Source organism: Cupressus sempervirens, chromosome 1 (assembly GCF_028749045.1).
Source record: "Cupressus sempervirens isolate cs-2001-9-10 chromosome 1, ASM2874904v1, whole genome shotgun sequence".
NCBI lineage: Eukaryota > Viridiplantae > Streptophyta > Pinopsida > Cupressales > Cupressaceae > Cupressus > Cupressus sempervirens.
This window is the reverse complement of record NC_143118.1, coordinates 442638005-442656474: the sequence shown is the minus strand read 5'-3', so window position 1 is coordinate 442656474 and position 18470 is coordinate 442638005. Positions and strand designations below refer to the sequence as shown.

At 35.7% G+C, this 18470-nt stretch overlaps 2 pseudogenes; both read right to left on the bottom strand.

The window, feature by feature from the left end:
- Window positions 1-3454: 3454 nt before the first annotated feature.
- Window positions 3455-3904, bottom strand: LOC149578199 (ubiquitin-conjugating enzyme E2 11 pseudogene; annotated as a pseudogene).
- Window positions 3905-9035: 5131 nt separating this feature from the next.
- Window positions 9036-16676, bottom strand: LOC149578198 (disease resistance protein RPS2-like; annotated as a pseudogene).
- Between the last annotated feature and the right edge of the window lie 1794 nt (window positions 16677-18470).

Below are 18470 nucleotides of genomic sequence, written 5' to 3'. Positions count from 1 at the left end.
TACTGACATAGATTGGGCAAGAAGTACAACAGACAAAAGGAGCACTTCAGGGTGTTGTTTCAGATTGGGATTAGGAGTTGTATCTTGGTTCAGCAAGAAGCAAAAGTCTATGGCTCCAAGTTTAGTAGAAGCAGAATACATAGCAGCTAGCATGGCGACATGTGAAGCTATATGGCTTCAGAAGTTGTTAGTAGCCCTGTTTGGTCAGAAGGTTGAGACTACTGTAATACATTGTGACAATCAGAGTTGCATCAAGTTGTCTGAGAATCTAGTGTTTCATGATAGGTCTAAACATATAGATATCATATATCACTTCATCAGAGATTGTGTACAAAGGGGAGTTGTTCAGCTACAGTACATACCTACAGAGGAGCAGGTAGCAGACATTCTGACTAAGGCATTAGGGAAAGCAAAATTTATCTTCTTCAGAGATAAGTTAGGTGTCCTACAGAATAGCTTCCTTGCTAAAAGGGAGTTTTAGTTTTGTTAGCTTTGGATAGCTATTTGTCCATTTGCTATTATTTAACAAGTAATTTTTTTGCTAACTAATTGGTTAGATTAGAAACAAATATTTGTTAACTAATTGACCACTTTTGAAAACAACTAGAAACCGACTTGGTTAGGGTTGTTAAGTTGTTTTAATCTCAACCATCGATTGTAAATCAATCTCGGCCATTGGTTTACCAATATGAGTAGTATAAAAGGAGGTCAGGGGGGCATTTGGAGAACATGAAGTTTGGAAAAACGTTTGCAGTGTTAGCAAATAGTCTTGCAGTGTTAGCAAGGGCACAGTGTTAGCGTGGGAATAGCAATGGGGAATATCAGCAGGATAAATTAGGAGGTTGTCGAAATTCTGCCAGTAAGAGGCAAGGAATTTTGTATCTCTTGATTTGCTGAAGTTTAATATAATTTCTCATCTGTAGAACTGGTTTTCCCTTAGGGGTTTTTCCAGGGACAATTTGTCTGAAAATATTGTGTTCATTGTGTTGCGCATTTCTTTCCGTATTTTATAAGTGAAGTTGCAGTTGTGTTATTTTTCGATATTAGCTGAAAATTTATTTTCAGCAGTTTAATAATCGTTTATGATAGGAGATTAATAATCAGTGACTGCAATAGTTAAATTTTTCACACTAACTTGGCAACCAAACACAGAATATGGATTTGTATATTCATCTTCCGTGTCAACCAAATGGTCCAACTATCTTCTTAAAACGTATAACCAGATTTTTGAGAACCTAGTTATGAGACAAATTTATCTTCCCCAACCAAACGGGGCGGAAGAGGAGAGGAGAAATGCCAATTGTACTTCACACTTTCAACTCTCATAAGGCATTGGCTTAGCTCACGGAATAGCAAATTATCAAAGGAGAAAATGACTCTGTTCATGTCGTTGGCGTCTATGGAATGCCTAGCATTGGAAAGACGTCCCTAATCAGACAGATCAACAATGAAAAGGTAGTTAACTTTTTCAAGTTTGTCATTTGAGTTAATGTGTCGAAAGATTCTGCTATATCTGTTATTTGGTGGAGCATTTTTGACAAAAATTGAATTGCCCTAGCGATCCAATTTGAGCATCGACGAGGCGACAGGGATGTTGCATCCGTCTAAGGAAAAGCGACTACTTCTCATTTTGGATGATGTGTGCAGAAGAATCGATGTTTCCTATTTCGGATTTTCCTTTCAGATCAAGCAATGAAAATTGAGTAGCCAAACATTACATAGTTATACACATAAAGTATCAACAAGAAATTATATGTGCAAATGGGTATTTCCTTGAGAACAAATATTTTCTCTTTTAAAAGGTTTCAAGAAAGGGAGTTGTAATGAAAGTTTAGGAGGCTCCTTTCCCTACTATTACGACTCAATCTATTGGTACTTACATACATGTTTGCTAAGCACTATTTAATTTAAGGGATATGTGATCAACTAGCACAACTTAACATAGTGAACTTAAGTCTCTAATGTAGAATCTAGAGTTCTAATACTATATGTAGGCACCTTCATATTTTTTACTAAATTAAGTAAATAGAAGGAGACACACACATAATTACGCCTAATTTAAATTCAATTTGCTAAAATACATAAGAATAGAGATAGAATAAGATAGTTTTGTATAATTTATAATTACGTAAGCACAAAGATAAGAAAGTCTTCACTTTATAAGAGATCATAGGTCACATGAAATGAATATGTAGAGTACATAACTAATAATAATGCTAATAGGAACCATAAGCATCTATCTCCCTCAAGCACACCATGGCTTGAGAAAAACTTCAAAGCATTTTCCCTCTGGATCATGAATCATTAAAACTTCCTTCCTCAAACCTCCTTGGGGATACCTAGAAAATTGAAAATGATACCTAGGTGATGGAATCTAGTATTGCATTATGTACCTACAAGTTGATATGTTAATATAATAACATCATGATATGGAATATATTGTGGAACACAATGAGCTAAATATGAAGCATACATTAAGAGATCAAATAATAAGATTTCGCCAAAGCATCATTTGAGCTAACTATTGGCAGATAAGTTAAAGTAGAGATTTACTCTTCTCTAAAAACTTACCATTCTCTTTGCTCCACATTAAACACCCATCCATAATCACATATAATAATCAATGAAAATATGAATACATATATATACACATTAAAAAGAGAAAGAAAGAAAAGTAAAGTATATACGATCATACAAGTTCAATAGTCTAACTTTTCTACAGATTTATAGAAACAATTATAGTGCTTACAAAAGTATATATCATTCTACTGCATAAATTTTTCCTTCACAATGACTTTGTATCATGAATACTTGAACCATTTCTAAGCATACCTTTCGCTAGAAACTTACTATCTTTTTTCTTCATATTCAACGCCCATCCATAATCACATATAGTAATAATCAATGAAAATGTAAATATATCTATCGATAAAAAAGAGAGAGGAAGAAAAGCATATAAGATCATGCACATATTATAGTCTATCGTATCTAGAAGTTTATAGAATCACTCATAGACTAACAAAAGCATACACCATTTACTTAACTATATCCTCCAGAATGGGTTTGAATCATGCACATGAATGTATGATGGAAAACTATGAACCATGTATAAGCATACAAAATCACAATCTTCTATATCTATCCGATAACTAAATAGAAGATTTCAAATAAATTATCACCGGGGAAATTAATTTAATATGACTAAAGAAACCAAACCATATATGAAACAGTAAACAAATATACAAACAGCTGATGATAACAACTACGATGTCTGGTCTAAGCTCGCCTATCTTCACAATCGTACATAGTTGCATTTGAAAAATAATAAAATGGCATTCTCAATAACTCAGACTTCATTCCTTACAATCAATAACTCAAACTTCACAAAAATGCCTAACTTGTGAAAGCTGAACAAGCTGTATTAATTCTTGAAGCTAAAGTTATCTTCCAAGCACTATTTCATTGCATACTTGCGAGTCCAAGTCCTTGCCGTTGTCTCATATTTGGACCTATGAGTCCTATACATGTGAGCAATCTCTGTTACAAGTGGATCATCCGGGTTTGGATCATTGAGCAAAGAACAAATTGAAAGTAAGATCTTGGAGATGTTCAATGCAGGACTCCACTGATCTTTCAATATGTCAAGGCAGATGCTGCCATTGCTATTTATGTTTGGATGGAAGAGCTTAGTCTTAAATTCAACCTTTGGAGGCTTGAATGGATAATGAGTGGTGAAGTGGATTGTGAGAAGAAACACACCTCCTTCATAGGGAGTTTCAGGGGGACCCATAATAGTGGCTTCCCAATGAAAGATATCATCATCAGCCACTGGACTGGTGCTGCAAAGAGGAATGGGATCCTTCTCAAGATCATTCAATTCCTTCACAATCCGCTTAGAAGCCATCAATTCTATTTACCACACCAACAACAGCAAGAGAAATTTGAATAATGAAAATGGCAGACGAGAGTAGGAGCAGAGGAACGATTCAAACACCTTTCTGCTTTTACAGTTAGCTTTGTTTTGATAGAAAGATGTTCAAATCGAGCTCTTACTAAGTTCAGGTTTAATACCAAAGCATTCTCCCAATGATGGAAGGATTCGGCGCGGCATACGTTCCACATGGGTCGGCCACCCTTGTGCCATCTCATATTTGCAGCTAAATTGTAAAATTGTTTGTATTAATGATTATTATTAAAATTGAATTGTAAAAGGTAATAAATTATGTGATTTTATATTAATGGATTGATTAAATTAGATTTAATGTACACTTATCATTTTTTTTTAAATTTTTTTTTTTGAGTATTTTTGGATATCATGCTAGCGTGATATCATACGGATGGTCTTATAATCGTAATTATAGGCACCAGATTTGTAACTTGCTATTAAAAATTGCTATCAAACATTTTACATAATATTTTAAGGAGTACAAAGTTAAGATCCTATACTATAGTCAATGGTATGAGGTGGTTGTCTCTTTTACATTCTCTTAAACTAATTTTAAAGTTTTTTCTTGATAAAAATATATTATAACGAAACATTTTTCCAAGTCTTACTATAAAAAAAATATATACACAACAAAAAAATAATTTTTGTTTCAATATTTTATTTGTGTTGATTGAAACTCCTCTTGTTACTTTTGTAGCATTATATGTGTAGTATTGTTTACCTTCATATTATTGTAGGATCAGAATTTAGGAAAATGTACACATAAAATTTAATATTTAAATTGTTAATCTATTCATTTTGATATCTTGTGCTTTATGGATTATTATTGTCTATACCATCTTTAATGTGATAACCATTATGAATGACTAAATAGTTCAATCAAGTTTTATGTATCGATTGAATCATGGATGCCATACTTTATTTCTAGATTTTTTATCCTTAACTATATATATTGTTAGCATCCACCCTTAAAAATTATGTTTTTTATTTTGATATAACTGAAAAAATATTTTTACCCCCCTAAGTTTCCTAAGTTCCTAAGTACTTGTAGATGTTAATCTATCATATGTATACTAAGAAGATAATTATTGAATTGAAGGAAAAATAAAAAACTAGACACTACATCAATTTTTAGCTTGTTTTTTGATTTCTTAGCCTCTGTAATGATAGATAAATACTATGGGCTAATGTATCCCAAATCATACTATGAGGAAGGATCTTTAAATAAAAAATTGTGAATACTACAACTTCAATTATGTTGTCCAATGTCACACTCTCCAAGAGCCAACTTTAGTAATTCACATTCCTCTATGTACTATAAGCCATTTATTCTAGATTAAATTAATATTTGAATTACTATTATGACTCTTATTCCAATTTTTACTTTAGAATTGGTTAAAGATATATCAAAACTAAAACTCAACCTTTAGTTTATGGGGACTATTTTTGAAAATGTGATTTTGTAAATGGCCTCCACAATTTATCCCACCTATGAAAATTTCCTAAGTAAAACTATTTCATACTATTTTTGTTTAAACTCCAAGTATAACCAAAAGCTAAATAATTTTCATTAAAACTTGTTTACATTAAAACACTTTTAGTTAGAAAATTATAATACTTATGTACATGTTTTTGAAGTAGTTTATAGTAGCTTAAAAAATGGAGGGCTGGCCCCAGAGTACAGAAAGGTTTAGAATTCAGCCGGAGGTTACCTCCTAGTTATCTAACCTATACCAACTTTAAACATCAAAAACCATAATATGTTTAGAGCTGAATTGTTTTTAGCCACAATCCTTAAACTACTATGCATAAGAAACTAAATAATAAACCAACAACATTTAAAAACATCATTGCTATTGGTCCAAGTAATTGACATGGTCCAAGTAATTGACATAGTCCAAAAAACCTTATGGGGTGTAAAGTTTAGAAACATAATCATAAAAATAGCTAAAAAACACAATATAACTTGGGCTAGATGCTCTCTTCCTTCTCCTGGTTACCATTCTTCTTCTCCTTTGGTGCTTCCCTTGTTGTATCCTCCTCCTTCACTTTCATTGGTTTGTCCATGATGGTTTTTAGCTAGCCCTTTGCCAAGAACCCATAGATGGAATGGGTTACATTAGTTGTCTTTCCCAGGTCCTTTTCCTCTTTGTTAGGCTAGAGGAAGTAGAGGGTTGTGGCTGCAAATTGCATTACCTTGTTGGAGAACTCAACTAGGGTTTCAAATCTATGGTAGATAGTAGTATGGTTATCCACTAGGTCCCTCATGACCTTCTCAAGTCTCTCTACCTGCATCTTAGTTGGCTATGTTTACCTTTCTTCTAAGTTCCCTTGGGGGTTTCCTTTCTAGGAGAGGTGATGTCTTCCCCCCCACTATGAGTCAGGGTAGCTTCCAAGGTATCAGAGACACAGGATGGTCTAATAGAGTTGGGGGTGGGTTTAATATCATGGTGGAGTCTTTTCTTTTTAGTAGGTTTCTCCTCACTATTAGAGGAATCAAAGTTGGAGTCATACTTCGAGGGGGTCTTAAATTTCTCTAGCTGAAGACACTTGTTAGTTCTCTTAGCACCCTACTTGCCCTTTTTGGTCTCCAAATCCATCTCAATAATGCTAACTTTAACCTCAAGGTTAATTTTGACCTCAATGTCATGGGCTTTCTTGGACCTCTTAAGAATAGAGCTAGGGCTAGGGTCCAAGGAAGTCTGAGGGGTGATAGAGGCCAAGGGGTTAATCAGGAGAGGGGGATTCTAAGCCAGGTGATAGATGAAAAGTTTATTCATGAGGTCCTGGTGGATAAGGTAGAAGGGTTTCCCCTCCTCTTGTTTCCTTCTAGCCTTATAAATGCTATCCTCCAGCAAATGCAATAACATAAATGAAAAGGAGATAAGGTCATGATTTATAAAATGATTGAAGGTAGGAAAGTGATAATAATAAAGTACCTGGCAGTGGTCCTCCAAGGTAATGTATCTGATAATCATGTAGCAGATGACATCCCATGGCTTAGGCAGGGTAGCCCGCACAAACTCACCACAATTTCTTCAATTCCTCCTTGAATTTGAAGAAAATTTGCAAGCTTGCCTCTTCATTGACCTTAGCTTGCCTCTACCATTTCTTGCCATCCAAAAAAAAATCCCCTACCTTCACAATGCTTTCTTTAGAAATTTCAAAGCTCATGCCATTAATAGTAACATTTATATCCTTCTAGGTTTGAAAGATCTGCATCGAGATGATCCCGTTGTGTCTAACCATGACCTCCATATAAGGTAGAAGGCCTCCCTCCTACAAGTAGACCATTGCCACTTCGTTGCTACTGATACATTCCTGCACACCCCCTGGTTCAATACAGTTGCTAGTGCCCATGCTATTGCCCAAGTCCACAACCAACTCTTCCGATGATGTATCCTTGCACCAAGTTTTGGAGTTGCAAAATATAATATGCAAGGCCAAAATGGAGAAAATGAAAAGGCAATACATAGTCATCATGATTTCACAATGTTTCCCAAAAACCAAAAAATCTCCCAAGGCAGTACATGTGGGCAGACCCTTTCCATCTGGAAATGGCCATCGTCAGTGGTACCAATTATGAGGATTAATTAAACTATCTTTATGATCATTACAAGATCATTTTTAAAATATCGTTGAATCCCCCCTCTACGTCCTTTTACGGCAGTGATCAATATTCATAGTAGTCGGGACATAAATGTCATAAATGTTAATCGACATTCAAGCATGCTAAAAAAACCCTTTACGAAGCACCACATTCTTGTGACCACATGTAAAAAAGAAGACCTACCACCTAGTTTGATAATTCATGTGTCATTATTGAAGGTGCACTCCCTTTCCATAATGCATTCTATGAGTCTTGACAAACACAACAAAAAGCCCTCTTTGAACCATTCTATAGAAAGTAACATGAATCCCAGGTGTCTTACCCCAAACACTTATAACCCATTCATCAAAAACCTTGCAGGAGGGCATAAATCCTTTATCTAATTATGCAAAAAAAAACTATAACATTTTTAAGCCGAGATTGGTCAATTTTAATAGCTCTTACCATATTCTCATTTGGCGAGAGAGAAAGGGTTTTCAGTTCATGGGGTGGGATTTTACCTTCCTCCTTTCCTCCACCAACACTAGATGTGAAGTTACCTCCATCCCCAAGTCTATCTCTATTGGTTGTGGCTCTGTCACTTCGAATTCCATCCAGAGTGCTCATGCAAATCTTGCTAGAAAAGAAAGCAGACAACAGGGAAGAGGTTGAAGACTCCTACATCACTACCTTATACTACAATTTCTCAAGCACTTCCTTTTGCTTGTCCTAGTCATGGGTGATGTTTAAAACCTCATCAACTTTCATCATATCCTCAGATGTCTCTCCCCCACCTTCAACCATGATTGCCTTCCTTTAGTTTCTCACGAGTGATCCAAGGTGGACATATAATGGCAAGGCGGGGAAATATTACCAAAAAATTATCAGAGAAGCCCAAATGACACACAAACATCAATCACAAAAGAAAATGGAGACCCAAAGATGCACAGCAAAAAACAAGTACCAAGAGCAATAAAAAAATGAAAACTAGGGTACAAAAGAAGAAAATAGGGCAATAACCATGTAGAAAGGTGCGGAAGCCGAGGCACATAGGTGTCTAGCTGCCATACATAGTTGTAGAGCAATTTTTCCCTCCGTCTTCATCTTAACTAATTATATAATAATGAACAAGTATAATATATAATACTTATATAAAAGAAAAGTAATACAATTGATCTACATTAACAAGAATTTAGAACAAAATTTATATAAATACTAGAGAATAGTTAATTGTAGCTTTCTTAATGTAAACTATTGATGTAAGAAAAAAAAAATTTGTTGCCCCTATATTATGATGCATTATGATTACATTTCAATTATTCTATTCTTGTTTTAATAAACTGAACCTGTCAATTATCATATAGCATATGCGTCACGACTATACAGTAACTGATATTTACAATAAAAAATACATAATTTCTTTGCATGTCACTACCTTGACTCCCACAACCTCACTTAAGTCTTGATAATGAGATTGGGGTTAGTGGCTTTCATTTTATTTCATAATTCTCCACCCTCTTTGAACAAATGAGTCACTCCAGTTAATTCAAAATTGCAGTTTTTCAAGCTTTTCAGGAGCTCCAATCCAATTGGAACTCTCTTTAGACTTGGACAGGAACATACTTGTAGCATCTCAAGGCGTGGCATTGCTCCTTCCTCTATTTCTATTTCTGACAGCTCTTCTAACTCGTAAAAGTCTGAAATTTTGAAAAAGCACAGCTGGGGGAATCCTCTGGGCTTCCAAAACCCTTGTGGCAGTGCCTTGCAATTTTTGTTTTTTGTTAGCTCCAAACTCATTAAATTGGAGATTATTTCTAGTACTGGATATGTAAAACAATGGGTTCTTCGTAGATGCAATTTCATCAAATTTGAAAAGTCACATATCCAATCTGGCAATGCAAAGTTGACTAAGAAAAGGACTTCAAGATCTTTCATAGCTGTCATCTTCTCTGATAGAGGTGGTGGATTACCAAATTTAACTTTGTTGTGTAGTGTTAGAATACGCATCTTCACCAAGCTGGTAAGGATCCCATCTTCTATACTTTTCAATTGAGCATTGTTATCAATATTTATGTGCACTTCACGGAGGTTGACCAAGTTACCAAATGTTCCAGCTTTAAGAATCCATCGTCTTCAACTGACAGTTTGTAGCTATTTCGCGCCATGCATGTTGGTTCCTGAAAAGATGATCTGAGTACCTGTAAAGATATAATTTTTGATATTTCCTTCGGAATGAAACCCCTTATATCCAGATGTAGACAATTCAGCTCTCCAATCCAGTCAGGAAACTATTGAAGACTAGGGCAGTTGGAAATGTCAAGAAAGCGAAGACTCGTGTTGCTTCTTACACATTCTGGGACCATAGTGATGTTTGTCAACCTTAAAAATTCAAAAATCTAAGTAGCTTCAAATTTTCAACACAAGCAGGTAATGATGAGATGCTTGTATAACTCAAGTCAAGAATGCGCAACACTTTGGCACTGGCAAGCGAGGTTGCTAGAATACTTTTTATGTCTTCATTTCTAGAAAGAGACAAAGTGTGAAGATGTGACGCAGAATATGCCCTATTACTTTCCATTTTAACTACGTCCTCATTGCCTACTTTTTTCTTGACCATTAAAACCCTACTTGGGACTTTCTTCATGACTTCATCTACACTAAATGCACATTTACTTTCTTTTGATATACTGATTGCCAAATCAAGCACTAAATCATGCAATTTGTACCTTGTATCCAACTTACTACAATATTTGTTTAGATCACCATGATGGAAGGGTTGTATCTCAAGAAAACAGAGACTATGGAGATGAGATATATAATCCCATCCAATATCTAGCATGTCATCTCCTTGAGGAATGTATCCTTCTGCTACCCACATATTTATGAGATAATCGGAATGGATCTCCTCATCCTCAAGAAAGAAAGAGAGAAATGCAAAACAAGGCTTGAGATGAGGAGAGAGAGAATCATAACTCAACTTGAGAATCTGAATGATTGGATCCTCAACATGAGATACTGCTTTGAGTTGTGCCAGTTTGGATTCCCACTCCATTGACAACTTCTTGTCCGCTAGAGATGCTCCCACTATCTTAACAGCCAAGGGCAATCTCCCACACTCTCCTTCAACTTCATGAGCAATCCCTTCAAGTTTATTTGGCAGTTGATTTTATTGGCGATTAGGGAATGCATGAGCACAAAAGAGCTCCTAGTTCTCTTCTTTTGACAAAAGCTGCATCTCCTAAACATGGGTGTTTAGGTCACGGCACAGAAATCTGCTTCTTGTTGTCACCACAACTTTTCATTGTGTACTGTGATTATTATTATTCCCCATTGGAAGGCCAAGTGCATAGATCAAGTCATCTTCCCCAGTTGCTCTCCACACATCATTGAGCACAACAAGGCAACTTATGCAGGCTAAAAGTTTGTCATGGATCAATTTGGTTGCTTGCACTTTGATGAGGAGATAACGAGGACAAAGCCAAACAGTTAAGAACTGGTTTTGGCAACCACCAGACCCGTAAAGGTTTTGTTTAAACCTTTACTAAAGTTATAAAAAAATATTAAATTAATCCCTAAAATTAAACACCACCCCAAATGCAATGCAAACCCTAAAATTTAATAATAACAAAAAATATTTAAACACCATCACAATTGCAAACCAAAAATTCCTGTGCCCAACACTTGCTCCTATAGTATACTCTTGGGGGTGAATTTTGTCTCAAGTCCTCTTGGAGACCAACTATTGTATATCCCCACCTTGCCTTAGAATTTATGTTTTCGGAAACCAAGTAGCTTCAGAATCTAGAAGGCTCTTCCACTTAACCAAATACTCCATGTGTACTTTGTGTCTTGTCCTCATTGCTTCCCTATTATTGATGATACTTTCCATCTGGGGTGTCTCTTTAGAAGGCAATTCTTGAATCCAATCATTTGATTCATGTGCTATTGCTTTTGTACCAACTTCTTTGTTTGAACCTTTATACAATGTGAGATTCGAGACATTAAATATAGGTGAAATAGCTACATCTGGAGGCAATGCCACTTTGTAAGCATTTTCTCCATATTTTTCTAAAATTTCACACGGTCCAATCTTCTTCATCATCAACTTTGTATGGCTGCCCCGAGGTAACCGGTCTTTGTTCAAGTGAACCATAACCATGTTTCCAACTTGGAACTATACATTTCTTCTTTTCAAATCTACTTTAGCCTTCACCTTTAGGTTATTCTATTGTAGAGTTTTCCTCACATGCTCATGTACTTCCACCATTGCTTTAGCAAAGTCTTCTGCATGTCCACTCCTTTTCTCCAAACCATCCATATTTCTGAGTTCCAAAACTCCCCTTGGATGTCTCCCATAAACAACTTCAAAAGGACTCATGCCTATGCTACGATTCACTGAGTCATTATATGTAAACTCTGCTTGAGGTATGATACCATCCCAACTACCTCCATGTTCTCGTGTCAAGCACCTCAAAAGGTTTCCCAAGGATCTATTAACCACCTCAGTTTTCCCATCCATTTGAGGATGATACACTGAACTAAAAGATAAACTTGTGCCCAACTTCTTCCATAGGGTTCTCCAAAAGTGACCCACAAACTTGCTATCCCTATCAGATACAATGCTCAATGACAAACCATGAATACAGACTATTTTCTTAAAGAATAGTCCTGCAATATAACTAGCATCATTAGTGGTTCTACATGGAATAAAGTGAGCCATTTTACTGAATCTATCAACAACCACAAATATGCTTTCATAACCTGTCTTTTTCCTTGGTAATCCCATTAAAAAATCCATAATCAAACACTCCCAAGGTCTGTTCGGTATAGGTAAAGGCTGATAAAGTCCAACATTTGTTGATACTCCCTTTGCCCTTTGACATACCAGAAAACCTTCCACAAACTTCCTAATGTCTTTTTGCATCTTAGGCCAATAATAAAATCTTTGTACCAATTATAATGTCTTGTTGAGTCCAAAATGACCACTAAGACCTCCACAATGTTTTTCTTTAATAACATTTTCCCGCATCGAGCATTTGGGAATACATAGTTGGCTACCCTTAAACAACAGTCCATCTTGCACAATAAATTCAAAAAAATTAGAATGAAAATTATCTTCCAATTCAGTGCAAACATCATATGCTTCGCTGAAATCTCTATCTTTCGCATACATTCCCTTCAATGCATCTACACCCATGCTTTGGATTTGTACTTCTTGCATTGTTAACACTCTTCTACTAAGTGCATCAGCCACCTTATTGGCTTGTCCTTTCTTATGTTTGATTGTGAAAGTATAAGCCTACAATCTCTCAACCCATTTCATGTGCCTATGGTTGAGTTTTTCCTGCGCATTCAAGAAACTAAGAGCATCGTTGTCAGTATACACAATAAACTCTTTAGGCAGCAAATAGTGCCTCCATTTTTTCAATGCCTGGACCATGGCATACAATTCCAAATCATAAGAAGAATATTTCTTCTTTGCCTCATTAAGCTTCTCACTGAAAAATGCAACGGGTCTACCCTCTTGACTAAGAACAACCCCTATTGCAAAGCCACTAGCATCACATTCTACTGCAAAAACTTTATTAAAATATGCTAAAACAAGAATAGGATATTTGGCTACCTTTTTTTTGAGTTCCTCAAAACTCTTATTTGCTGCATTATTCCATTCAAATTTTGTATTACCTCCTCCTTTGATGGTGTCTAAAATTGGTGCACAAATGTTGCTAAAGTTCCTTATGAACTTCCTGTAGAATGTGGCTAAACCATGAAAACTTTGAACCTCTCCAACAGCTCTTGGTGTTGGCCAATTAATGATGGCCTCCACTTTAGACAGATCCATTTTCAATTCTCCCTTGGATATCAAAAATCCAAGATACACCAACTCTTGTTTCAAAAAGTCACACTTCTCCAAGTTTATCTTCAACTTTTGCTTAGGCTGTAGCCTTTGAAAAACCATCTTCAAATGCTGCAAATGCTCCTCCTTATTCTTGCTATACACCAAAATGTCATCAAGGTAGACAACAAAAAACTTCCCAATGAAGTCATACAAAACTTCATTCATTAGTTGCATAAATGTACTAGGAGCATTAGATAAACCAAATGGCATAACCGGCCATTCATACAACCCTTCATTAGTTTTAAAGGTTGTCTTCCATTCGTCCCCTTCTCATATCCTTATTTGATGATACCCACTTTTGAGATCTATTTTAGAAAAATATGAAGCTCCCCCCAAACAATCCAACAAATCTTCTATTCTAGGAATAGGAAATCTATATCTTATAGTTATCCTATTAATAGCCCTAGAATCAATACACAACTACCACTTACAATCCTTCTTTGGAGAAAGAACTGAGGGTACAACACATGGGCTAAGACTTTTCCTTATTAGCCCCTTGTCAAGCAACTCCTGTACTTGCCTGGCAATCTCTTCATTTTGTTGTGGTGTCATCTTATATGCTACCTTGTTGGGTAGCACTGCTCTAGGAATAAGATCAATCTGGTGACTTATGTCTCTTATTGGTGGCAGAGACTCAGGCATTACCTCAACAATGATTTCCTTGTACTGGTTCAACAACTCTTTGACTTCTTTCAGACTTGTTGTCCTACGCTCCTTCCTATCTTCCTTAGGCTTCAACACCAATGCAAAGCCTATTCCATCTTCTTCAAGAGTATTAATGAACTCTTTCTCACCCACCATCAACACACTTGGTCCAACTTGACCAACCCCTTTCTCTTCTCCTTCAGAATTCAATCTGTATGTTACTCCATCCTTTTGGAAGCTATAAGAATTCTTCTCACCATCATGGCGTGCCTTCCTGTCAAATTGCCAAGGTCTTCCTAGCAAGAGGTGGCAAGCTTCCATGGGCAAGACATCACACAATATTTTATCTTTATATTCCCCTATACTGAACTCTACCCAAGCTTGCTCATTCACAACTTCTTGTTGCCCTTTGTTTAACCAACTAACCTTGTATGGATAAGAATGTGGAAGTCTCTCTAACTTCAATTTGTTTACAACTTCAAGTGAGATGATGTTATCTGTGGAAGCTGAATCAATTATTACTTTGCACAACTTACCTTTCACCTTGGATTGAACTCGAAAAAGAGCCCTCCTTTGAGTAGTATCTTCTTTTAGCGGTTCCTTAAGAAGTGTCCTCCTTAACATGAGACTTTCTCCCAGAGCCTCTATCATCAACTGAACTTCTGGTGAGTTCATACTCACATTATCTTCCTGCACATAAGTGACTCTCCTTTCACCATTTTGAGAAGTAGATGCCCTTTGTGGACACTTATATTTTGGGTGTCCTATCTGACCACAATTGTAGCACTTCATTCTTGAGAACCTGGATCCTCTACCTGATCCATCTGACCTTCCTCCATTAGATCCCCTTCCATTGTAGCCTCCTCTACTACTTGAGTCACCCATTTTCTCCTTAGGGTTAGACTCACCTTGGGACCTCTGGCCTTGTCCTCTATTGTTGAAGTTTCCTCTACCTCGGTCATTCCTTCCACTTCTCCCTCCTTGTTGTTGTTCACTCTTCCTCTTCAACTTCTCTTCAACCTTAAGAGCAAGTTGAAAACACTTCCCCAATATATTTGGGACCAAGAGGCTGATCTCCTCTTGTATGTTCATTCTCAGACCATTTAAATATCTAGCCACTCTTTTTGGTTCCTCCTCTTGTTTCTTTGCCCTAAGAGTTAACCTATGGAACTCCTTTGTATAGGTATTCATGTCCATCTCTCGTTGCCTCAAGCTTTGTAGCTTTTTGAACAACTACACTTCATGATCTGCAGGCAAAAATTGTGCCTTAATTTTTGCCTTCATTACTTCCCATGAAGAAATCATACTTTTATTATTTTGTACCCTTTCTCCTTGAATATAATTCCACTATGACAGAGTAGATCCTCTCAGTTTTCCTTTTGCAATCCTTACTCTATCATTCTTTGGAACTTCATTCAACTCACAATGATTGCTAATTTCTTCAATCCATTCAATCACTTCCTCACTATTGAGACTACCTCCATATGTAGGTAGCTTGTCAGCAACATCTCCTCTTATTGACTTTAAAGCATCAACAAATGCCTTTTGATCTGCAGGCAATTCCTTTGGTAGATCTTGGTGCTGTTCTCCTTCTTCATCTCCACTGGTACCTTCTTCCACCTCATTCTCCTTATCCTTGTTACTAGACTCCTTGAACTCCTTGAAATTCTCTTCTAGAAGTTCCTCCATCATCTTTTTGATGGCATCTGGAGTCGTACTTTTCGGAGGCATGGTGTGAGCCTTAGCTTTAGCCTGTGATTCTTCTGCAGACATACACTTCCCAGCAAGATTTTGTCTCGCTCTGATACCATTATGATGAGGAGATAACAAGGACATACACTTCGTAGCAAGATCTTATCTCGCTCTGATACCAATATGATGAGGAGATAACAAGGACAAAGCCAAACAGTTAGGAACTAGTTTTGGCAACCACCAGACCCGTAAAGGTTTTGTTTAAACCTTTACTAAAGTCATAACAAATATTAAATTAAGCCCTAAAATTAAACACCACCCCAAATGCAATGCAAACCCTAAAATTTAATAATAACAAAAAATATTTAAACACCATCATAATTGCAAACCAAAAATTCCTGTGCCCAGCAGTTGCTCCTGCAGCACACTTCACTCACTTTTCCACTAACAACATGCTCCACTCCTATTTCAGAGTCCAAGTCAGCTTGTAACCTTGCAAGGGAATATGAGTGAGAAACAGAAAGCCAGACTGATTTCTCAAACTTATCCTTTATTATGTTGAAAGCATTTTGGATAAGAAATGTCTTCCTAGCGCCACCCATTCCAACAATGGCGATGACGTCAGGAGAGGTAGGGTCATGTAGCAGATGGAGAAGTTGTTGGACCTTGGGCTCAATAGCAACTGGTCGTGAACGTCTCTTTATGAGGCTTCCTCCCCGATATATGTTCCCACTTGTACTTGTCGAGGGTTGCTCTGAATGAGTCAGATCCCTAACAAGCTTCAGCTCCACTGCATCTTCCATAATGAACCTCATTCTACGTTTTACGTGTTGACAATGATGCCCTTTTGTGAAATATGGCAAAATGCGTAAATAAAAGGTAGCAAATATAAAGGCAATTATCATTGTCATATACATTGTGTTTTTTGAAAATGTCACATGTTAAATAAAAGGGGCAGTTTTTAAATAGAATTGTTTTCGGCAGCACTATCGTAACATGGCAGAAAAAGATGGTAACGTGGCTCTTGCACAGTTAACACTGTCACTGGCAGTACACGGTCATTTAAAGAAGGTCTACATGGTTTAAGAGGTCTTGCCAAATGTCTATATTGTGTGGTGGACTTCAAATTGAATTTTAAAACTCTTAAGGTTGTGGGTTGTGTTCTTAAACAAAGAGAACTTTGTTTTCATTCATTTCTTCTGCAAGTTCGATGATTTTATCCCTGATCATTTTATGTGTTTGGAAATCTGTTGAGGAGGCATAACCTATTCTGATCATTTGGTGCGCATTAGCCCGTTGGAGCAACCTTGGATATTAATTTCAACAAGGGGAACATATAATTTTAAAGCAGTGCACACAGAACTGATGACGAAAGATTCCAAGACTTCCGATGACCAAATTCTGTTCTCTATCGCTTTTGGATTAATGCTTATCTTTTTCTCTGTACGGTGAATTCAAGAATTCAAAACTTTAGCTTTATGGCGCATATAAAGAAAATCACTATAAAAAATGAGTGAGTGATTCAGACGTCTACGTGAGATTACTAAAATATTAGATTCCTTCCCTTACTTTTATTTCTTTTTAAAAAGATTATTGTCGGTGTAGTGATTCATGTGTTACTCGTGTATGTACACATCCTGTATTTTACCTTTTTTTAGACCTAAAGTCCATGCAACTGTGTGAACTCAAATAAATACAATTAAATTTTTTTGACTTAATGTACTAATGTATATCTATGAACACCTCAATAACAACATATATGTGATAATATAGACTTAGAAAATTTAGTTGCGAATACTATTCTTTCATATTAAGCTAGTATAAATAATGAGAAGTAATATAATTTTGAAAGATGTGGAATTTAAGAAATCGTGTGTAATGTGAATTATGATCAAATTGAATTTATTAACTTCGTGCCCATTTTTAGAATCAAACTAGATCTCTAACTCATACATGAATTCAATTTGATGGTTGGCTGATGAGAGAACATCTTCAAAACACCCTAGTTTTGAATAATCCTTAGAAACATATTGATATTATGAAAAAACATAGTCAAGTATGTAGTCGGTATTATTATGTAATTTCTTACAACAAATCTCGACAGCTTTTGACTGAAGCGTATCACTTTAACTCTATGTCCTACCCATGTGGCAAATCTAATATCTTTGGTTTTCTTCACCTTCTTTAGCCTATGTTTGATTTGAATTGATTTTCCAAAATATTTTTCTTTATATATCTAAGAACATTTCTTTGTGTTGTTTTCATATTGTTTCTTTGATGATGAAAACTACATTCGTCTAATATTTTCCTTTTCCTACTTAGACTATATGTATCTAGAATCATCCTGACAATACATTTTGTTATTATTATTATTTTATATGTGGATAACATTTCTTTGACTGTTTGTCTCTTATTTTTACAAGTTTTTCTTAATGAAGTGGGTTTATAATTTTGGTAAGAATGATGAATATTATGATAGATTTAAATTCAGCATTCAAATTAGTTATAGCAATTTAAGATTCCAAATGATTGATAATATAGCTTATATAATACTTCATATATATATATATATATATATATATATATATATATATATATATATAATGCTGAAATTATTTTATCAAAATCAGTTTAATTTTATTATTATTATTTTTAATTCATTTGAAATTTAAACTTTGGTTGTACTATTATTAATATAA